Source organism: Podarcis filfolensis (genome assembly GCF_964270895.1).
Source record: "Podarcis filfolensis genome assembly, chromosome: 5".
In the NCBI taxonomy this organism is placed as follows: domain Eukaryota; kingdom Metazoa; phylum Chordata; class Lepidosauria; order Squamata; family Lacertidae; genus Podarcis; species Podarcis filfolensis.
Window position 1 is genome coordinate 75,863,235 of NC_139608.1, and position 24,276 is coordinate 75,887,510.

Here is a 24,276-nt window from a genome sequence, read left to right on the forward strand (position 1 = left end):
GCCACATTTTTAAAACAATTCTTGTATGAAACAGGAAGAGGCAGATCTCTTCCAGCAGGCTTTTTGGTGATGCTTTGGGAAGAAGCTTTAACTGTTAAAAGTGGCACAATAACACTTCAAATGTATATTTTTTTGTATCTTTATTTTAGAGCGTATTATTATGTGAAAATTGTTTAATTTGGTTGTGTATTTTTTGATGCTCTATTTAATGCTTATCACTACTTTTGCCATGTTTGTAATCAGCGCTTTTAAAGGGGGGGGAAAGTGCCGGTACTTTCCATCGGGGTGCCCACTTGAATAAAATATTGCGGGGGCCAGGTAAGCCCCACCCTACATAATTGATCACATGACGCAGCATATGCATTTCATTTGAATGGCAATGCCCATTAACTTGGGGGGCTGCCCCCTCAAATATTTTATGGGGGGGGTCAAAGGCACTTCAGCACCTAGTTGGTTCCTATGCTCACCATGAAGCTGTTATCATAAGTGCCACACTTTTAATATTGTAGGTATTGCATTCCCTTGAGTACCCCTAGAAAAAAAAGCAGTATTTGTATTTTTTTTAATATATAAAACACTTTGAGCTTGGTTTTAAATATGGAAAGGCAGCATACCAATAAAATTATGTAAGCATGTAGTGCAGGTGGGATTTATTGAGAAAATATAGGAGAGCACATCTCCAGAATATGAAATAAATTAAGTGTGGGATTGGAGTCACAGACTAGATTTGGATGAGAAAATCTGAGCCCAAATTCCTCTTGGCCATGAGAATTGCCAGCCGGCCATCATCCTTCAGACAGAGCCTAGCCTAGCACAAAAAAGTTTGTGGGGAGAGGAATGCTGAAAATAACTCCACACATACCACATTTGCGCGAATCTAATGCACCATCAGATCTAATGTGCACCTCAATTTTCAAAACCTTGAAACCCAAAAAGTATTTGCTGGCAAATGTAAAGGCACCATCAAATCTAATGCACACCCTAATTTTCGTGACGTAATTTGGCCAAAAATGGTGTGCATCACATTCAAGCAAATATGGTAGTTCTCTGGAGAAAAAGCAGGATACAAATGTAATAAATGTTGAAAAGGAGAACAATAAGCTTTTTCATATTCAAGAAAGCAGATTTAATTTTAAGACGCAGTGTTATTTAAAGGTTTCCGTTCTTAAGCAGCCTTCCCTTCCCAAAGCAGCTTTCAATATTTTTAGAATATTACCATTTTGTCCAGCAAGACAAAGAATGCCTTGGGTTCTGGGCCTGCTAGGAGATGTTTCCATCCTTCTCACTGATTTCATTTCAAAGTTTTCCTTTCCGTGTTCACTGAAGCTCAAAGACGCTTAATATTGAAGGCCATACTTTTTCTTACAAGAGCAATTATCTGCAGATGTGCAATCCTGTTATGAATAGAGTGTGACCGGTAGCGCTCTGCCTCAAAGACAACACAGCTCAGTGCTAAACTAATCCATATTTGCCTTATTCTACAACACAATGTCATGACTCGCCTATTCAATGCTCCATCATACAGCCAGGCATAAGGGATCAATAGCACCCTTTTACTTATATCAGATAATAAGTGTATCGTTTGTACATCCGCTATGTACAAGCAGGCAAGCTAGCTGAAGTCTGGCATCTGGCAAAATGTTTCAATGAGGGGGAGAAAAAAAGGAAAAGCCACCGTCAGAGAATCCTTGCTTAAAATCCCACTACGTGTGTTTTTCTTACACAATTCAGCCGAGATAAATCTCGGTTGTTATTTTGGCATTTGTTGGCTGACTCTCCCCTATAAAATGCATGCTCATGAGGACTTATGGACATGTTTTATTTCTTGTCAGGGGAGGGGCATTGTTCCTTTCCCCTTAAAAAAAAGGTCATAATCTGGTTTTATTTCATCGGAACTGAGTGAAGATGGCGTCTGCCACCAGAGGACTTTTGGACTGATTTGGCATAAACACCAGCATTGTGAGGACATTCTGCAAACAACAGACTTACCAGCTGCAAAAAAAAGAAGAGTCATACAAATTTCACACAGAAGCACATTATTGTTTATTTCAACTCGCCTGTGGAAACAACTCAGAGGCCACGAAAGGAAGGAAGGATAACAACAGGAAGATTTAAAGAAGGAACTATTGGAAACTCAAAGCAGTAGAAACATAAGATGATTAGAACCCCACTGAACTTGAAGCGTGGGAAGCCCCAACAAAAATTTATAATTTGGCAGAATATTTGGACTATATGATATGTATTTGTATAATTTGGAAAACTTAATGTGATTTGATTGGATGGTTAAAATGGAAAATTTTATAAAAAAAAATTTTTTAAAAAAAGAAGGTCATAATCTGGAACAGCAGCAAAAAGCAAAACCCTCAGCTAATGGTGTGGATGGCTGTGTTGGTTGGTTGCATATATTTGTATGCAAACATTTACCTACATTCCTGGCCGTTTGCTTCGAAGCCTCTTAAACTGCACAGTCTCTTCTGCTTTCCTTAGGTTAGGTCTGCTGGTTGCTTGCCATGCAAATAGGCCTGCTATGACAGTGGGGTTTGGTGCAACGCCTGCCAATATCAGTGACACCAGTGGCTTCCGTAACTGACATTGCCTGCCAGGCAACAGGTTCTCCAAACAGCCAAGGCCTTTCCTCTCAGCTTGCTGCTGCTGCTGCTAGCATACCAGTTCAGGACCAAAAGACAAAAGGGCGATTACCATAAAGATATAATCTGAAATATTTATTTCCCAAAACTATTCACAGACCTTCCAAGTGTCCCCATTTTCCAAGGGCAGTCCCGGATTTACAGAAACCACCCCAGTTTCTGATTTGATCCAGGAATGCCCTGCTTTTCCATAGGATGCCCCTATTTTCATTGGAGAAATGCTGGAAGGTATGGAGCTATGAGAGTTATGTGGGAGGAAACAGCTACCACATCTTTTGTCCAAAAACACCCACTGATGACACTCTTCTCCTTTCTGCACTTTGATATTCACCTTCCAGCAAAAAGTCTCAGGCCACTGTCTCCTTTGATTAAAAACCAAAGAAAACAAATCACCCCCACCACATCATGGTAGCAGGCAGGGCATAAAATTTTCACACTGATGATACGTTACAAAGATTGGCCCCAGTTGGTGTGTGTTTTAAAACACACTTCACTGATTTTGTTTAGAAAACTACAAAAAGAACTGGCAGGTCACATTTTGATGGGCAGTAGAAGCTGGTCTATCTTATACTTCACAGAAGGAATGCAAAAATTGGAAATGAGCTACAAAGAAGGGGAAATGGGGATGCATTAGAAATATCAACATAGCTCTACAAAAACCACACCATTTTCACATATTCCATATATCTGCTGGAGTGGCAGCTGTGCCCTCTTAGTATTTTCAGTAAGATCTCTCCAAACTGCCCCAAAGGCTTCTGGCTTAATCCTACCAGACAATAATCTTACATGCCATGTGAGCTTTTCCTTCATGGCTGCTGTATACTCCAGTCTTTATGCCACCACTTTCCAATGTCAGTTTCCTCTAATGCCTTCCACTTCTGAACCATGGCCAATACGTGCTACCACTAATAACAAATTTAATAGTGTTGATTTTATTTCCTCATTTCTACCATCAAATATTGATAAACTGCACCTTGAACAGGTTCACTGAGAATATTCCTTAATTCAATTTTTTTTGGGGGGGGGGCATTTGTTTCTTGTTTGCTTCCTTTTTTATGCTGGAACTTGAACCTACGTGGAGCACCCATGACAAAATGGAGACTCTCCCCGTTTTTTTCTTGAGGAAGGATCCCAACTTTGGGCTCAGAGGTTAACTCCTTGCTCCTGCCCTAACCTACGGTTTAAATTCCCCCACCACAAACACACACATGCAACCTACTTTTTAGTTGTTGAGGGAAGAAGCCAACTATGTCCATATGCAATGGTGCAGATAAGTAATTTTAACTAGACTCCAGATCAAGGTAGGGAATTTGTGGTCCTCCAACATAGCCAATGGTCAGGGATAATAGCAGTTGTGGTCCAGCGCTATCTAGAGGGTCAGAGGTTTCCGTCCAGCATTTCCCCAATATCCTCCAACATCTCTCTGATGAAAATAGGGACATGCTAAGTGTTATGTACTGAAGTTCTCACCCTGGGCCAGCAGGGGGATACTGTAGATAGTTATGCAAATGAAGGATCGAAAGTGATGTTCGGTGATTGGATAGTTTTAGAAGTTGTTACAGTAACTTGGTACTGGAGCTCTATATAAGCAGGCTGACTGAGCCCTTCAAGCCAGTTCTGTCCTGGCCTGTGAATAAACAAGAGCTGTTTGAAGAATCGCTGTGTCGTCTGATATGTTCACCCACAACTTAACACTAAGAAAAAGCAGGACATTCCATGATCAAATCAGAAACCGGGGTGGCTTCTGTAAATCCCAGACTGTTCCTGGAAAACTGGGACACTTGGAGGTCTGCGTTTCCCATACCTGTTGCAAAGTACTGAGGAATGGCAGTGGATTTGAAGTCAAGCCTTTTAAATTATGGTTAGTTCCCATATGAGAACCTGCTATGCTGCCCCACCATCATTCTCTTACCCTTCCTAGATTAAAGCAAATATAGCAGCTGGAGGTCGAATACTATGAATTGCTGGGGGTTTTTTAATCATATATTTTGGACTTGTCCTAAGATCAATATTATAAATTCATTAAAGACGTTCCTGCCTTACATATGCCTTATGATCCTGAAGCTGCCTTGTTAGGTAACTTAAAAGGGGTTATTCAGAAGTCAGATGTGGAATTTAATTGTAGCCTTACTAACAGCTGCAAAACTAATAAAGCCATTAATTGGAGAGAACCAAGTCATGCTTTTAAAAAGTTTGGGACTTAATATTTGAGTGGGAATGGCCTTACATAATTTAATTTCAGGCTGAATGCTGCATCCCAAACTCTTTCTTAATGAGCTTGACTGCCCCATCAGAAAATAGATGAACTCTCTGATCAGGGCCTCCATTCAGCTTTCCTGGAAGTTAGTTGCACTGGGCAGCTGCTGTAGGTGTATGAACAAAAGTATATAAAATCCTATGACCTTCTACTTAGAAGTCAGTCCTAATAAGCACAGGGCTTATGCTCATATAGGTGTGCCCATGATTAGATCCACAAGTATAAAGATAAGATGGAAAGAATGAAAGAGGAGAACAGAAGTATCACAAAACTGTAGAGAAGGCATTTCAGAAATACGAGTGTTGATTGTATTGATTCAGTGCCCCCATTAATAGTGTGTGAGGGAGTATTATATGATGAGAGTGAAAGACTAGGGGTGTACATCTTTTCCTTCAAAGAATTATGGGCACTATAGGTCACCTCTCACAGAGTTAAATTCCCAGCAACATTTAACCAACTACAGTGCCCATAATCTGTGACCATTGATCATGCTGGCTAGATTCTAGCAATGTTTGGAGAGATACAGGTTCCCCATCCCCATTATACAAGGTGTATCTCATTCTCACTCTAAAGATAATGTGTTTTGTTCAAATATAAGAACAATCAATATGTCTAATCAACCCTTTAGCTCTAGGTTTAACTATTAATGACTCTAGAATTATTTTTTTGTCTTATCCCAAAATACTTAAGATTATATACTACGTGCCTTACATTTCAAAAAGCATGGGAGAAGATGGCTTATGTTCATCAGTTTGATTAACAACTTCTTCACAGAAGAGGATATGATTATCTATAGTTATTTCCAATGTACTTTCAGTCCCCCATAATGTCGCCATGCAATACCAACTAATACATTAGGAGAATTCTAAAAGATTTTGAATTTAGTGGTGATATTAAGTCTGGACAAAGTATTCCACTCATCATGCCACATAATACATCCTCAAAGAGTCTTCAGTTCTCCTTGTTCAGCCTTAGCAAAATATCCCTATTATATCAACCTGATATTACTGCCAATTTCACACAATAACACTCAGTAATGTTAGAAAATCCGGTCCTCCTTGAGACTTGATATAGTTTATATAATATGCTAACTGAAGCACTTCCTAGTTTTTCAGACCAAAGAAAATCTGAAAATTCTTCAAATTAAAATTAATGTTCTTATTTTGTTATTGCTCCACTAAGGTACTTTTTGTACAGGAATAGCTGAGAACAGGAACAAATTTTGGGGGAGGGCATTCATATGATATGATAGCCATGTTCAAATATATAAAAGGATGTCACATAGAGGAGGGAGAAAGGTTGTTTTCTGCTGCTCCAGAGAAGCGGACACGGAGCAATGGATCCAAACTACAAGAAAGAAGATTCCACCTAAACATTAGGAAGAACTTCCTGACAGTAAGAGCTGTTCGACAGTGGAATTTGCTGCCAAGGAGTGTGGTGGAGTCTCCTTCTTTGGAGGTCTTTAAGCAGAGGCTTGACAACCATATGTCAGGAGTGCTCTGATGGTGTTTCCTGCTTGGCAGGGGGTTGGACTTGATGGCCCTTGTGGTCTCTTCCAACTCTATGATTCTATGATTCATTTCAATGGTAGATATCGGCACAAACCAAGAAGTCATTAAATTTGCGCCATTTAGCTCAAAATAATCATCCTATAGTGGTTATGTTCTGCTATTTGTCCTATACTGGTTTCATCCAAATATCAAGAGACTTAGCTGGGAGCTTCTCGCTAGGGAACAGATCAGTTATGGGCTATTTAGGCTGCAACCCTATAAACATTTACCTAGGAACAAGTCCCACTGAACTCAACTGGGAGGGCCTCTTGCAGTCCCACCACTGAGTATTGCTTGCCATGTTGGGATGAGAAACAGAGCCTTCTCGGCAACTGCACCCCAACTTTTTGCCATGTCTAAAAACCTGTATTTTCTCCTGAGCCTTTGGAGGAATCAATTAATCCTGCCTTAGGGCCAGGTTGTCTGCATTGCATAGTTTTAATACTGTAATGTTTGTACTGTAATGCATGCAATTGATTTTAATTAACTGTGGTTTATAATGTTCTACTATTGTTCTACACCACTTTGGAAACTGGTGAAAGGTAAGTTTAATTAAACTAAATTCAGTAAGACTTACTTCTGAGTAGACATCGATAGGATCACATTAAACTCTCAAGACTTAATCCCATCCAGTTGGATATTTTCTTTAATTTTTTGCCAAAGAAAATTTAATATTTTTGCCAAAGAAAACCATTTTGTGACGCAGCCTTCCTTTAATTTCCACAATGTAACTTCATCCACTGAAGGCAGGCCATATGGGAAGATCTAAAATACACTGTGTCCTCAAAGGTCCCAACTCCTTTTCACATTGTGTGTATGAAGTGAGGGAAGAATCGGAACCAGGTTAACTGCGTGTAGGCTCTATTCAGATCTTCATATGAAAAGGAGGAGAGTGGAAGTGGGAACATAGTCTACATTACACAATATGTATTCTGGTTAATATTTTGCATCCGCTACATGGGGAAGGGCAATAGCTCAGTGACAGAGCAGGTTCAGTCCCTGATATCCCTACCTGAGTCCCCTACCTGAAACACAGTAGAGCTGCCGCCAGTCAGTGCAGATGATACCAAGGACCCAGCTACACAGCTGCAAATAAAAACGTTTTAAATGTGTTGTAAGGTGAAACATACAAATGTGACACTAGATGCCGACAGTGAGCTATGCAACATTCAATGTATTTTTCAAAACTTTTTTTTAAAAAAGCATTTTCACAGCGGTGTGTGTGTGTGTGTGTGTGTGTGTGTGTGTGTGTGTGTAGATTCCACCCTAGTTAGATGAGGAAATGTATATCTGCCTCGGTATAACACTGCTTCCTATGAATGTCTCAACAGGGCGAATGACATATATATACAAACACACATACACAAAGTATCCCAAGCCAAGACAAATAATTTAAGTGATAGAAAACAAGAGAGAGAGAGAGAGAGAGAGAGAGAGAGAGAGAGAGAGAGAGAGAGGAGGTTTTGTATTTGAACAAACCCTGATAGGGTTGGTTAAGAAAGAGATGGACCAACAATTTGGAAAAAAATTAGAAGAACTGGTGACAAAATAATGGAAGCGAAGGCAGCCACAGCTTTATGATGATATTGTACCTCCCCATCCATATCTGTTCAGTTCCAGTTGCTCTTGGGCAGATGGGAAATGAGAAAAGAGATCCATTTTCTCAGAAGAAAGAGAGAGAGAGTAACCGTTTACAAACTGTGTGCTGTCAGACATCTGTGTGCCACTGCCAACAGATGTTATTGTAATTATGATTAAAATGCTACAGAAATTATAATAATCCAGTAAGTCATGTTCATAAATTCATCTACATTGAGCACTTGACTGGGGGAGCAGCACACACACACACATGCTATTCTGTGTTGGAAAAGCAGGGAACAGGTAATTAAGATACAATTGGGAGAAGCAATCTGGAGGGAGAAGCAATCTGGAGCAGGAAACTCCTGAAGCAATGCTGGAGTAGCAGTGGCAAATCTTTGCTGGTCAAACGCATCACTACATCCCGCAAACAAGGGAATAACTCCCATGTGTGGCTTAGTTGAGGGAGCTAGAAGATGACCTGGGGGGAGCGGGGAACCACTGGGGAGAAAAGCCTTCTAAAATGTTGACTGACTGTTGCTGTTTCTAGAATACAGGAAGTGTCTGCCCCTCCCCAATTTCATATATTCAGCAGGTAGGTAATCTGTCCATTTACGTTTATTTTGGTTTCTCATTTTTCCGAACTTAACTTTGGTTTTCCACATCAGTTTGCTAATATATTTTTTAAGTCCTCCTGGAAAACATCAGTTTTTTTTTAGTGCGAATTTCTCCCAGTACATACATTTGTATGCAATTTTGTATAGTAGACACTTTTTTTTTTTAGTGTGGTTTTCCTTGATATAACAAATCTATGTAGGGTTGCCATATTTCAAACAGTGAAAATCTGGAATTTGCCCAAAGCTGTGGAACTTTTTTTGGCAAATTCACGGGTTTTTGAGCCGTTTTAAAGGAAAACTGCCAAAAATGACACTGCCGACTTGGGTTGCCATACGTCCGGATTTTCCTGGACATTTTTGCGATTTCCACCTGGGTGCTGCTTCCAACTGCAGTGTTCTAGATATGTCCGGGAAATTCTGGACAAATTCTAACAATGGCAACCCTAGATTATTTATGTTCTTTCCATCCCCTCCTTTGTCTTCACCCACAGCCCCCAGTGTGGGTCACACTCTGTGATATAAGCAGAAATACACTGTAAACTTAGTTCCCTCTGCTCGCAAGTCAAGGAGGGGAGAAAACCCTTCTGAGCTCTCACACTAAAGTGTTCTGCAATTTGTAGTAGGCAATACAGAGCTAAATGGACCAATGGTCTGACTCTGTACTAGACAGCATTCTTCGTACCTAAACCACAGAGCCTAGGGCTTGCCGATCAGAAGGTCGGCGGTTCGATTCCCCATGATGGGATGCACAGCCCAGCTTGGGGATGCAGGTGGCATTGTGGGTTAAACCATAGAGCCTAGGACTTGCTGATCAGAAGGTCGGCGGTTCGAATCCCTCTGACTGGGTGAGCTCCTGTTGCTCGGTCCCTGCTCCTGCCAACCTAGCAATTCAAAAGCACGTCAAAGTGCAAGTAGATAAATAGGTACCGCTCCGGCAGGAAGGTAAACGGCGTTTCCGTGCGCTGCTCTGGTTCGCCAGAAGCGGCTTAGTCATGCTGGCCACATGACCCGAAAGCTGTACGCCAGCTCCCTCGGCCAATAAAGTGAGATGAGCGCCACAACCCCAGAGTCGGTCACGACTGGACCTAATGGTCAGGGACCCCTTTACTTTTATTCTCTCAAGACTTGAAACTATCTATTCTCATCTGTGTTTTAAATGCCATCTTAGAAGTATTTTATGCTGCCTAGGTTGGTTTTCAATGGGATCATTCTATTCTTTTAATTATTGTATATTCCAGTTTTTAACTAAATTTGATACAATTTTGCTATGGTTGATGGCCATTTCATGTGATGACGATGCAGCAGTCAAGAGGAGGGAAGGAACTTGCCCCATATGGATTTGAGATTGCCATGAAAAGAGCACTGCATTTTTATTTTTTGTCTATTCCCTATCTCTGTTTGTTGAATAACCATTCCCAGTTGCCAGATGTATTGGCAAAATACTTTTGTTTTTTTACAACAGATTTGTCACAGCAAGATCCTTGGACCAGATCTTGGAGAGGACCAGATGCCTATTGCTGAGACTAGAGATGCCTTTTGGATTGTTTGGAAATGATTTGGGGCTGGCAGAGAGTGAGAAAATTCCAGGATCTGAAAGCAAGAGGCTGCATGTACCTCTAGCTTCCCTCTCTCCCAGCACCCATCTCTAAGTAGCAGGAGAACAACTCATCATGATTGTCAGGGACTGGCTAGACAAGGAGGAATGGTGTAAGGCTACAACTGGGGAACACCCCCCCCCCAGAAAGCATCAGAGGGGGAAGGCTCCAAGCCAGGAGAATGATTGTGGGATGCAGGAGACAGGTCAGAGGAAGACAGGGGTGCAGATGGGTTGGAGATTGAGCAAGCAACAGGCTTAAGTGTGACTGAGGCTGCTGAGGAGGAGGCTGATGTTGCAACACATCCCCAGCCACCTGCCAGTTCCACTGTTTCCTTTTACCGTACTCCTCTGTCCCCAAGAAGAAAGAGGGGGTTGCATGTAGCAGAACAAAAGGCACAGAGAGCCCTCCTTGAGGGAGTTTGTGACTGTTGGGAAGGCAGCCGGCTGGTGAGGAGCCTTAAGAGGAAGTGGGAGGCTCAGATCCTCAGTTCTGGCAACTGCCTTAGCAGGCTAGTCCAACCCATGGAGTTCACCGTTGGGTTTTGTTTCTCTGGATAAAGAATCAGGTAGATGGGGATTGTTTGAGTGTGCATGGAAACTAGCTTGGTGTACAATGGTAAACATTATATTCATTGCCCCACCCACTTTTGCCTCTAGCCCCGCCCACCACAGGCCCCCAAAAGGGAATGTGGCCCCAGGCTGAAAAGGATTCCCCACTCCTGCTGTGGCTCTTGCTCTGCGGCCTTCACACATGTTGCTGAATTGGACTAGGGAAGTGGCACAGCTCAGGCTCGAGATAAAAATAAAATAAAATTAGGAACTCCTATTCTGTGTTACCAGCACAGCATAAAAGCCGAGATGTTATTTTAATCTTCTGTGCAATAAGACACAGCTGTTTTTGAAGCCAGTAGGATTGCAGGGAGTTATTTACACAGTACAATGTACATTTTTAGCAACACTTGGGAACTAAGTACCCAGTAATTTAAAAAAAAATAGAATTAAATTGCAATTTTAAAACCAAGACTGGAGTTTTAATCATATTTTACTTGGATGTAATGCACTTGAAGTACTGTGTATTATCACACTTCTTAAGCAGAAATATATCCATGGGTATTACTTCATTGCTGGATCCTAGACACACATATCTGAAAGAATGTTCATGATCGAGCCAAGAAGTGGGACAACAGGAGATTTTTCTGCTTAGGGGCTTTGCAAAAAGTGACAACCACCTCTCCAAATTTACCCTCCCCATTCTGTTACAAGCCAGTCAGTTTTTCCTGGAACCAACTTTGCGGAGAAATGGCAAATTGCAGTTTAAGCCACCAACATAATGGTTTTTTCCAACTGAGTCAAAAATTCATCAAACTCTGGCTTACATGCATCTTTAGATTTCCATGTAGCAGCAAGCTGGCAGGTGGATGAGGGCACCGACCCTGCGCCAAAGCACTGTGTTCAAGGTGATACAACCTTTTTTTACCTATAGTGCCAGATCTAGGATAGCCCAAGCACACAGATACTAGCAGCACTTAATCAGCTGACTGATAAGTATGTGCAAAACAGCCCTTTCATTCTGCCTCACCTTCTTTGTGGGGTAGTTGTTGGAATGAAATGGGATAACCGCATTTGCACCACCATCAGCTCTTCAAATAAAGGGCAATGTTTTTTTTAAAAAAAACTGTGCTGTATAGACAGTGTGGTGCAGTGGTTAGAGTGCTGGACTAGAACTGGGGAGACCAGGGTTCAAATCCCTGACATGAAGTGACGTTGGGCCAGCCGCAGTCTCTCAGCCTGGCTTATGTCACACAGGATTGTTGTGTGAGGATATAGAGAGGCAGAATGCATGCCACTTTTGAGTTCTCCAGAGGAAAAGTGGCATATAAATGTAATGATCAATAAAACAAAACAGATAGAGAGAAGCCCTCTTCATGTGTTGCAGGGACAAACCTAAGGAGGAAAGCAGGAAATGATGCTCCCCTCCCAATCTTTGGCTCCTTCCAGTTATCCCGTATCTGGCAACTCTTCCCTCTTCAACCCATGGAGGTTCCTGGAAGACTGGGGAGTAAGCAAATTCATGGACAGATTAGACCAGAGCTTTCCAAACTTTTCTAGTTGGCAACACACTTTTTAGACACGCATCATTTCGCGACACAGCCATTCAGTTTTACTAGCAATCCAGAGAATAAACTAGCTCCTTTCCAGCCCCAGGAAAAGCACGTGGAGCGTTCACACGACACGCTTACACACTGCAGCTGACACACTAACATGTCGCGACACACCCTTTGAACTCATGTCCTACTTGCGGGCTTTCCACCGGCATCTCCTTTAGAACAGGAAGTTGGCAGACAACATGGGCCATGTGATCCCGCAGGGCTCTTCTTATGTTCTTAAGATCAGCACCCCTAATCATGCAGGGAGCCCCAAGCAGAAAAGGCTCCCCATTGCAGACCATATACCCAAACGTTGGGAAGCTGGCATCAGCACAGGGGGGTGATGGGAACAGGGCAAAGGGGGCAGTTCTTTTCGGCTCATTCATGGCTGCCATGCCTGAAGAGGGCTACAGTACCAGTAAAATCGCATCACCATAAATAAAGTGTTTCAAAATCAATACAGGAGATTTTAAAATAATCCTACTGCAATCCCTTTCTTCTTCTTTCTTTCTTGGCCATACAGTAGTAAGAACTCGGGACTTTGCGCTTTCAGAAAACAAAAGGCACCTGCTGACAAAGTTAATGCTCAGTAACTCCAGAAACATTTCATGCCACAGAAAATCCTGTTTGCTTCACTTCCTGTATGAAACAGAACAAAACCCAGCGATGGTGCCGCAGACTAGAAGCCCCAAGGAGTCTAAAACTAAAGCAATTCTAAACCCATGGACAAAAACAAAAAAAACTGTGACCCAAAAATAAATTCAGCAGCTTGTTGGCCAGGCTTTGTTTTCCATTTAAAAAAAAAAAAATTAAGGTCATCCCTCCAACTTTATATTCAGCTGAAAAATGGGGGGAGTGTTTTAGTCTCTTTTTCAACATTGTCTTTCTTTCTGCTTTGAAAAGTTGCTAAGGGAATGGCTCTGCGTAAGGTCAAGCAGGAGAAATCCTGCTGGGAGACTTAATGCAGCCAAAACAGCAGGTTTTTCTCCCCCTTCTTTTTTTAGATTAATGCCACTCGGTTTCCAACCCCCCTTAAAGGGAGATCATTACTGTTCCCATTTCTTACTGCATATATTTAATATAATATTAATGTACAGGGAGAGGAAGGCTCAAGAGGCTGTAGTAGCAGCAGTGGGGGTCAGGGAGGGCGAACACCGCCACATCAGCGCACCAAGATGGAAACGGAGACTTGCTAGGGAAGCAGAGGGCTGCTGTGGGAAGGACAGCTCACCAGCAATTGAAAACCCACAAACCCAAGACCGCCCTATCAAGTGCAGTAATCATCAAGTCTCCAACATTCTCATTAAATGTTACGTTATTAGGCATCACATAAAAGAAAACCGTTTCAACATGCGTTTCCCTTTTTTATATACTTAGCGTCTTAAAGCTATGGAAATGAGGAGGCAGAGGAAAAAATGCTTGGGATATTAGCATATCATTGGAAATTACCATCCCTTCTAAATTCTTACGCGTTCCAGTGCGCACTCAGCTAGATTTTCAAGATGTTGAATGCTAGTTAGATGGTTTCCTGTTCCACTGGATAAGTTTCTTGTTATGTACTGAGCTTTCACACTTGACTCCAAGTATATTTCATTTCCTATCGAAGAAAAACAGCATCAAAACTAGCCGGCCCCACAGCAAAGTTGTGACAAGGAAAGGGTTGGCCGTTGGCTGCAGTGGGGCAACATGCCATGGCTATATGAGAATGCAATACTTTATAGATGATCCTCAGCCGACTACAGGTTACACTCACTGCTGTGGAGGTCCCAAGACTCAGTGCACCACCACTGTTTCCCTGAAACAAGGAATTTCAACCTCAGAGAAAATATTACGGCAAAGCAAAGAAGGCAAGAATGTCCCTAATTTCTCAGTGTGCGAGGCAGCCGCCTGCTTCATCCATGCTTATTGCAGGTTTCATCTCTACTTTAGCAGGGGGAAAAGCAATTGAGAGTGCTACATGCTGACCTTTGCAGGAAAAAAATAATTAGAGTGCTCAAGCACACAATTGCAATGCCAGAACTTAAAATGAGCATATGGACACTGCAAAAGAGGGGGAAAGCACACACACTTAATCATGTCAAATTACCTTAGTCTGACATATAGCGGGGTGATACAGACCATTTTCAGGGAAGCACATGGCCAGAACTTTGCAACAGTGAACACTCCCCTGTTGGGCATCAGTGTTGCCACAGGCTCACTGGGAGCAAAGGAACACTGTTGTGTCCAACCTTCTGCTGTTCTTGTGTACACATTTGCATATGTACACACTTCAAGAAACTGTTAAGTCAAGCATTACTTCAACAAAGACGGTTGGAACTGCTGGGCTGTCTCCAAATGGACCCTTCCGCAAGTGAAGCTACTCTTTCGCAAGTAGAAAGCCCTAACTTAGTACAAGTTCTTTACAGCTACAAAAGGAGGAGGGAAAATGGGAGAGCTGCTTTGTATAAGTTCATCCCCTCCAACATTTCTCCGATGACAATAGGGATGTCCCATTCCATAATGATAATTTTGCTATTTATGCATCACATTCAGCCACTCTGGGCAGCTTCCAACATATGTAAAAACATAACAAAACATTAAACATTAAAAAAAACCTTCCCTATACAGAATTGCCTTCTGACAGCTCGGAAGTTGGATAATTCCATACCCTGCAACATTTATCCAATGAAAATAGGGACACCCTGAGGAAAAGTGGGACATTCCGGGATCAAATCAGAAACTGGGATGGCTTCTCTAAATCAGGGATGTCCCTGGAAAATACAGACACTTGGAGGGTCTGTAAATTGTCACACAATCTTTTGCACACATCTAGAGATGCTTGCTTGTTTTCTGTTCAAGTTGTGCAAAGTTTTTCACCAACTCTTGCACAGCAATTTGCAGAATAAAACCCACCAGCAGAGAAACACTACTTTTAAAAATTTACTTATTGTTAGTATTAGTATTCACAAAACTCCAGAGTAGGTGAAGACTCAGAGTGTAAGCTTCAGATGTCAAGGAAATAAACAACTATCTGACTTTTAGAAGGCATCAGAAGGCAGCCTTGTTTAGGGAAGTTTTCAATGTTTGATATTTTATCGCTTTTTTATTCTGTTGGGAGCTGCCCAGAGTGGCTGAGGAAACCCAGCCAGGTGGGCGGGGTATAAATTATAAATTAATATTATTAATAATAATAATTTTTATTATTGTTGTTGTTGTTACAGTGGTACCTCGCGTTAAGTACTTAATTTGTTCCGGAGGTCCGTACTTAATCTGAAACTGTTCTTAACCTGAAGCACCACTTTAGCTAATGGGGCCTCCTGCTGCTGCCACGCCGCCGGAGCACGATTTCTGTTCTCATCCTGAAGCAAAGTTCTTAACCCGAAGCACTATTTCTGGGTTAGCAGAGTCTGTAACCTGAAGCGTATGTAACCTGAAGCGTATGTAACCCGAGGTACCACTGTATTAAGAACAGGCATTGACTGCAAACCAACACACACTTAACGGAAAATCCCACTGAATTCAATAGGATTTCCTTCTGAGCTATTCTGCATTATTTCTAGCTCGTCTCAATGTAGGCCCAAGAAGGAGCGTCAAATCAAGCAGCTCATAAGCATAAAAGCACATGCAGAACGAGACGATAGTGTCGCAGATGTCTTCCCGGTGGTAGTCTTAAACAAGTCTGGGTTTGGTCTCGGAAGGCACCAGGAGGTAAGCATTATGCGTTTTCATCCCACTGAGCACCAACATTTAATGGCAGCAGACTGGTTAGCAAATTGTGCAGGAACACTGTCAGGACTCTAGGAATATGGAAAAGATCCCCCTACTTTCCACTGTGTCTGGCACGTGCTTAGCAAGCATTGAAAGAACAGATTAAAACTCAGTGATGCATGCAACCGTATGTTCTTTCTAGAGAGCCGGGTTTGGTTTCTGCAAGTTCACATATGTACGCTACCTCCCAATGAATCAGCATGAAATCGGTTGTCAAGAAAGCAGCTGAAGATGCCAGAATACAAGGGAACAAATGAAGCCCCCATAGCAGCCTCCCAATCCCTATTTACTGGGGTGTAAGTTCCATTAAACACAATGTAATTATGGTGCTGGAGGAGACTCTTGAGAGTCCCATGAACTGCAAGAAGATCAAACCTATCCATTCTGAAGGAAATCAGCCTTGAGTGCTCACTGGAAGGACAGATCCTGAAGCTGAGGCTCCAGTACTTTGGCCACCTCATGAGAAGAGAAGACTCTATGGAAAAGACCCTGATGTTGGGAAAGATGGAGGGTGCAAGGAGAAGGGGATGACAGAGGACAAGATGGTTGGACAGTGTTCTCAAAGCTACCAGCATGAGTTTGATCAAACTGCGGGAGGCAGTGGAAGACAGGAGGGCCTGGCGTGCTCTGGTCCATGGGGTCACGAAGAGTCGGATACGACTAAACAACTAAATAACCACAACAAAGTCCCATTAAACACAATGTAATTGCACAAGTGTCATGCTAAGGCTCGGAAGACCACTGTGCCCAGACCTAGTGCTCGTCCTAGAATCCTCTGCAATATATAAGGAGTCCCATGGCAAGCAAGCAGGAAAAGCATTCCTTGAAGGTGGAAAGTGTGAAAACTGCTGCTATAGCCTTGCAAATCAAGATTCCAAGTTAGGCTGGGAGCATTCCCAAGGGAGTGATCACATGCAGTGCCTAGAAGTGTGAAGCTGATCGTTTGCTGAAATGTTTGCATAGCCTTGATGCCACATATCAGTGTAATTCACACATGCCTGCATATCAGTTAATTACTGAATAGCTCACAGATAGATGAACCAACTCCACCGAAAAAGCCTTGTAATTGAGTCAATGTGACATGCTATGAAGAGTCTCTCTCTCTAGTGTTTTGATCTGTGATGGATCCTTCACAGATGCACATCATTAGATCCTAAGCCATCAAATGATAAAAGTGCATGTATGAAACAGCTCATAGTTGTCACTTTAATTTGTGTTGTTTTGAGTACTTGCCAAGAGTGGTTATCTCCTTGCACACTATAATCCTTGTGGCATTTTTTTGTCGTCTTTGAAAATCAAAACTATGTTCACAATAATTTAAATTCGTATAAAGTACTGGTTCCCCAAATAACAAATAACCAGCTACTCTTACATGTTTCCTTTCCATATCTTCCCTTTAACTCATATATAAATTAGCTAATTTGTACATGACGGTGTAGTCAAATAACCTCTTTAATAGAAATTTCTTTATCCTCTAATTCTTTTAACATTTGCTGTTCCCGTAAACAAATTAGTTCTGTCTCATTATGATTTTCCAAAATTTGCATGCTATGCCAACAGAATGAGGAGGATCTTATCCTAAGCCCCCAATTTCATTATCGCTTCCTTGAGTTTCTTCCAGTAAACTTTTACTTCAGAACACAGCCAGAAAGTGCCACTTCATTCCTATAGAATTGGTTATGTTCTCCTTCCTTTCTGGACCAGCTAGTGTCAATTTCACTTTAGTTCATCCCTCTACCATCTGTACACACCCAAAAACAAATAGTGTGAAATTCCTCTCTTTTAGAATACAACAGTGATCAGTAACTCTAGAAGGGCTCAAAACAGAGGTGGAGGAAGGGAATGATAAATGTAAATAATGGTCTCATATTCTCCATTCTCTCTCAATGGCTCAAACACCCCTGTGTCTATTTCTATTCCTTTGGTGGTTTTTTGCTGTCCACACTCTATGAGCGCAATAGAAAGGGAAGCAGATGAGAGCACTCTTTAAAATGTGCTGCTATTTTACATGCCACCTCTGTCTACCCTTAGGCTTTATATATACTTAGGATGCCCCTCACAACACTGCAGTTCCCAGATTGGTTTAACAACCAATCCTTCTTCCTGGGGAACTCTGGGAATTGTAGAGCTCTGTGAGGGTAATTGGGATCTCCTTACAACTCTCAGCCCCTTGGGGGGAAACTATAGTTCCCAGGATTCTTTGGGGGAAGCCCAAAGTGGTGTAATAGTGCTTTAAATATATGGTGCATAAGAGTGATGATCCCTCCCCCAATTATTATTTTTTTATTGGGGATTATTGCTGACCTATGAGAGTTTAAAGGGTGTAAATATTAGAACCAGTTTAGAGAAGAAGATCTGGGAAGGCTTATGACATCTCAGTCCCTTACATTATTATGGCTGCCTTTTCCTCCTCCTTTGGGACAAGCTGAGGGAGATCATTTAAGTATGATCCTCAAGGATCCTTAGAAAGCTGTCTTATTTTGTTTTTTGCTTATTACAGCTACCACTACTGCATTTTTGCATGTGTTCCATGCTTTCATACCATATTTTCTTATCTTATAAATATTGTTTGACAATTTACTATATAGTCATTTCTCTCACGTAACTTGATTCATATTCATGGACAGAATAACACCTGACAGGACCTCCAAAAAATATAGACGTACATGCTTTATGGGTGATCTCATGCATTCTAGTTAACATAAGCAACTCAGGGTTTGCTTAGCTACAGGGGTGCGAGAACTTATTTAGAAGCAGATAGTATTCCACCTGGGCACAAAGGTACTGCAGGAAATCCTCTCTCTGTGTTAGAATCTTGACAGCTGGTTTTTATTTTAAAGCTGAGTGAAAAGAGGCAAGGAGACATACACTTGTGAATAAATGTAGAGACAGTCCACTACTTGCAAGATCCTCAGCTGTGCAAAAGCACAAATACCTGTTGACTGATGGACAACCATAGCCACAGCCAAGGTACAGCTTGCCTCACTTCTTACTTGACCTTCTCTAAAAGAAGGAACACTGGTACCCTGGGCACCTCAATCGTTAATATCGCTGTCTACAGCTCTTGAGCGACGTCTCTCCAGCACTGGTGTGGCATCATAGGACGAATTCACAGGCTTCCCAGAGAGCCATGTGACTGCTCTGTGGTTGCATCCCATAATGCTCTGCAAAGGTGAGGGACGGATCACACAGGAGGTTTCCACAGCCATAGGCCCTGCCTAGCCAATGGTGACTGGCAGCACTGACATGACTATTATATACATGAGTGTAGCTGGGTGGGGGCATGGGGGAAGCTGCCCTCCCTAGATCAAGTAAAATAATAGAATTACTTAACTAACTGACAAATCACTTCGTTTCTGTGCCCCCTCCCCCCAAAAAAGTCCTGCCTCCCCAACCAAGTCCTGCTCCACCCCCCAACAAAAATCCTGGCTACACTAAGGTTACCAGACTTTTATCAAAGAATCTGGGGACACTTTCTTTTTGAAAAGAGAAAAAAAAATTTATTTAAAAAATATTTATTTAATTTAAAAAGAAGTAATAACTTCTCTTCTGCGGTCTCTTCGCGTGGCCTTCCACTGGGCCCTAGCCTGCTCTCTTGGAGCGTTAGCCACCGTGGAGTGGGCTTGGGTCGAGCCTGGGTTCGGCCACATGTCCTTGCCCTCCTGGTGCTCTCCTACCTCTCCTCCTCAGTGGCAGCAGTGGTGCAGCAAGCTCAGGGCTCCCCTCTTTTCTCTCCTTCCTCTTTCTCTCTCTTCCTTCTCCTTCTCTTCTCCTCCTTCTCCCTGCATCGGCTCCAGGGTTTTTGCTGGCCCCAGAGCACCACTGGACAGTCGGCTGGGCGCTCTTACTCCTGGCTCAATTTGGGTCGGGGGGGGTCAGCGGTTCCCCCTGTTGATGTGCCGGGCATCCCTGGTTCCCTCTCAGCAGCGGCAGCGGCAATCTCAGCAGCCCGGAGCCAGACTGGAAGCACAGTTGGCTCTGGCTGGCTTCAGGAGCGGCCCGCTGCTGTGGCACCCACCATTTTGCCTCACCGGAAGTCCCTATGATGTGTCTTGTGCCGTTGAACCAATCACACAACATTCATTCCCTACTGATAAATCTACAACACTTAAAATATAAATCCAGGGACATTAAATGAAATCCGGGGACGGATTTTGTACGGGGACAGATTTGTAAATCCGGGGACTCTCCCTGGGAAACGGCGACATCTGGTAACCATAGGCTACGCCCAGGACTATATATACTGTAAAGGAGCATCAACCATGGCTAGACAGCATTCATACTATTCAGGCAACACGCAGATTAGGCTATGTTGAATACCTACTCGAAGGTGTTTGTTGGCACAAATCACCATAGGAACAGACCATAAATGCTTCTGCAGCTACGCTAATGTTTGCTATATAGCGCTGCTCACGAAAGCACGGAGCATCAAAACAAAACATTTTACACCTTAGGGCCTTAGTGCAGCTGCCATAGCACCGTCCTCGCAGAGCAGGTCAGTTGATTTGCTTCATCTTTTCTTTCATTTTGACAGCTCTTAGCAAAGTTGCATGGAAAACAAGCAGAGCATCTTGGAAAAAAACCAACAGCGCTAAGATAACAAACGGTAAGAGTGACAGCAGAATGCAATCCAAAACGATACTACAGAGCAATGGTATGGCTCCTGGCTCATCCATGCATCATTCTGTCAGCACACTGTATAACAGAAAAGAAAAGAAAATTAAAACGATGGGGGGAGAAAGAGAAGCGTCTGTCTAACACCAACAAGAAGCCTGGAAATCAAGATAGAGCTACCACTATCATCTTCACTCACCCATCGTGTCAAAGTTCTGACACCCCTTGAGTGAACAGCTGATCACTCCCCAGGAGAGAGAAGCACATATTAACTCCTCCAAAAGAGGTAGTTCTTAAGTAGAATTGTAACATTTATCCAGCATCCCATCTGCCCTCCAGCTTATCAGCTTCTGCTTAGGGAGAGATTCTAATTTTAGAGGCCTACTGCCCATGAATGGACAGTTTAAAACAACACCTATCAGGGTCTTGCAGAAAATTTTGCAATGCCTAATGAGCTGTACCAAAACAGATTAAAATATGACTAGACTCTTCCCTGGACTCTCCAGAGTATGCCTCATACATTAGCTTTGTCATAGCTTCTTCATCCGATATAGAACTGAAACACCACAAATTTTATATACATATATCTGTGTCTGGATGCATGCCACGCAAAGGAAGAAAATACAAGTCTCCTGTGCTCCAAATGCTTCCGTTCTCTGCTGGGGTGTCATATTTTAAATCCCAAATGCAATCAAACCAGGGAAGGAGATGCTGTAAGGTTGTGCGAGGAGACACTGTTCAAAATGCTATTTCAGCTATCCAACTGCTGTTACTTCCATGAATATGAATCAGCTGCAAAATAGGCCACTGATCCTTTGTAGCTTTATGAAGATCTGATTGTACGCTAAAACTTTTGACAATAATCAACTCCCCTATTCTCTGCTAGTTTCAAGTGCAAGATAATGCAATAGGAAGCACACACACACACAACTCAGATGTTGCATCGCTTGCTGCCGCTGCTGCACTGTCATACATTAAGGCAGCAATGATCTAAAGCAGGGATGCAAAATCTGCAGCCCTCCATGTTGTGAACACAGTCATGCAAGGTTGGAACTACAGTCCCCATCATCCCTGACCGTTGGCCATGTTGGCAGGTGTTGATGGGGGTTTGAGTCCAACAACACCTGGGAGGGTCACAGGTTCCCGATCTCTGCAAGAAACACTTACTTGGGAATAAGTCCCATTGAACACAGCATGACTTACTTCCAAGTAAATTTGCACAGGATTGTGCTGTGCAAGCACAGTACAGTAATTTTCTCTTGAACCTTCCTTGAGCCTTGCAATCTTGCTATGGGCAAAAACTGATGTCAACACTAAAATAAAACGTTGTCTTCCCCAGTAACTTGGCATCTCATGGAAAGTGAAAGGCTGCCCCAAGTAGAACAGAAACACCCAAGAGAGCACAAAGCACTAGTAAAAGGAGCAATTTAAATATAATATGCTATAATAAGTGCAAGTAACCGAGGTGAGTTTTGATGGGAATGATCCAGAAAAAAACTCATCAGAATGTGCTGAGCCAACAAGAACCCATACAAGCATGCATGAATTTTGACAAGGGGGGGTGGAATAACTATTTCCAATGCATGGTAAGAAAGGCTTAATGATTCATCGTTCCGGGGAGGGGGAAGAATAGTAATATTGCTAAGACATATAAATAGCTTTCCTTTTCTGGAGAACTGCTACGGAGCTACACAGCTGCTGAAGTAACGCATCCGGTAACCAGTCTCAGCTTCTTTACCAAACTCCCCCCACATAACATTCCTAATCTGAGGCAGGATCTAGAATGTTTTCTTCTGTGAATTGAACTCCTTTACCTGCCCAGCTACTGTCTTAACCTTATGAACTTGAGGATAGTTTGCAGGCTGTCATTTAAGTTGGCCTATCTGAACCATCTTTAAGTCTATGGAATTATTGGCTGCATGGCAAGAACACAAAAATAAAATGCATTTGTACATAATATAGGTTGGCAATTTGCCTGCCTCCATCATCTAGGCTGACCAGTTGATCAGAACCAAGGCCTGGAGAGATTCGGGTTATCACATGTTTTCCATGCTGCTTTATTTGTAGCTACAACAGAAAGATGCTGCGACGGTTGCACATTTCAAGTAACTAAGCCTGATCTCACAGGTCAGGCTCAAGAAAAATCTAGATGCAGTGTGCTTTTCTCCCTGCATTTACATCGCCTCTCTTTCTAAAACGACCATTCATTCATTCCTTCCATGCAAGTCAGTCTCCTTTCAAAATAAAACCCTTCAGAAAACACCACACTAGGTGATAATTCCTACATGCGACTCCTGATCACGTACAATGTATCCTATTTATTGCCGTAAAAAGCACATCCGGGATGGATAGGACACAAGAGTCCTGAAACAGCTCTTCTTTGTGCTTATCCAATTAATATTTCCCTTTGGGTGTCCTGTCCCCTTGCCAACAGGATGGTAGATTGACAGGTGCCACAAAACAAGACCAGGGTGGAAGGAAATGTTCAGATCACAAAGCTGCTGTTTAGTTGCCCTCCTCCCACCTCCCTGTCCCTGTTCTTTCTTTTTTAAATAGCTCTGGCAGCAGTTCAGAACATCGGATCAACATGTTTTGTTCACGGCACCTATCCTCGGTTCCCTGCTGCAGGGATAGACTCTCCATAGGCCAAGGCTAAACAGAAGAGTAGAGATACTGCAAAACACGGGAAAAAATACCACACCATAACACTTTCTCACATCATCTGGAATACAGTATTTAAAAGGGTGAGGGTATCAAGAAACAGCAAAGAATCTCACAAACACCTTGATGGTTAACAAACTAATTAGGGACTTTGCTTGCAGAAGCCATTTCATCCACACAGCATCAAACCCATCACCCTGCAAAACACTTCATGCTGCTCACATTTCCTACACCTTGGATTCCAGCATTTCTCTCCCTCTAAGCTACCAGTCCTGCCCTTCCTTCTTCAAAAGACACAGAACCAATCCTTTGCAACCAGGAAAACGATTTGTGCATGGCAGATCATATGCATGTTTACTCACACAGGCAAGTCTCACTTTGTATAATGGAGTGAATAGGGTTATAATGTTTTTTATCATTGTTATTCTTAAAAGTGGAGAAGTTGCACTCCTTCCTAGAGACTGCTAGACCACAACTCCTCTCATCCCTAGCCATTGGCTATGCTGACCAGGACTGATGGGAGTTGGAGTCCAGCCACATCTGGAAAGCCACAGTTGTGCCACATCTGCCTTAAAGGCAGCAACTTCCTTTTGCAGGACCTTGGAAGTCTCCAGTTACAGGCACAAATTAATCCACCTGTTGCCCTGCAAAAGCTCTTTCCACAGGCAATATATCAATATCTAAAGGTGTTCCTCTTTCATACACACGGGAATATTTCATGTTCCTCGATCCTTTTCTCCACTTTAAGAAACCGCCCTCCCTTCATCCACTTCCATTCCTCTTTAAGGCTGTGAACCACAGCACACTAGAAACCCACCAGGATTATAGGTTTCCAAGGATCTGGCTTGCAGGCCTTTCCA

At 42.6% G+C, this 24,276-nt stretch overlaps 1 protein-coding gene across 6 annotated transcripts in view; it reads right to left on the reverse strand.

Moving 5' to 3' along the window:
* GRID1 (glutamate ionotropic receptor delta type subunit 1) overlaps positions 1 to 24,276 on the reverse strand; it is a 702,351-nt gene that overhangs the window by 673,041 nt on the left and 5,034 nt on the right. The window lies entirely within an intron of this gene.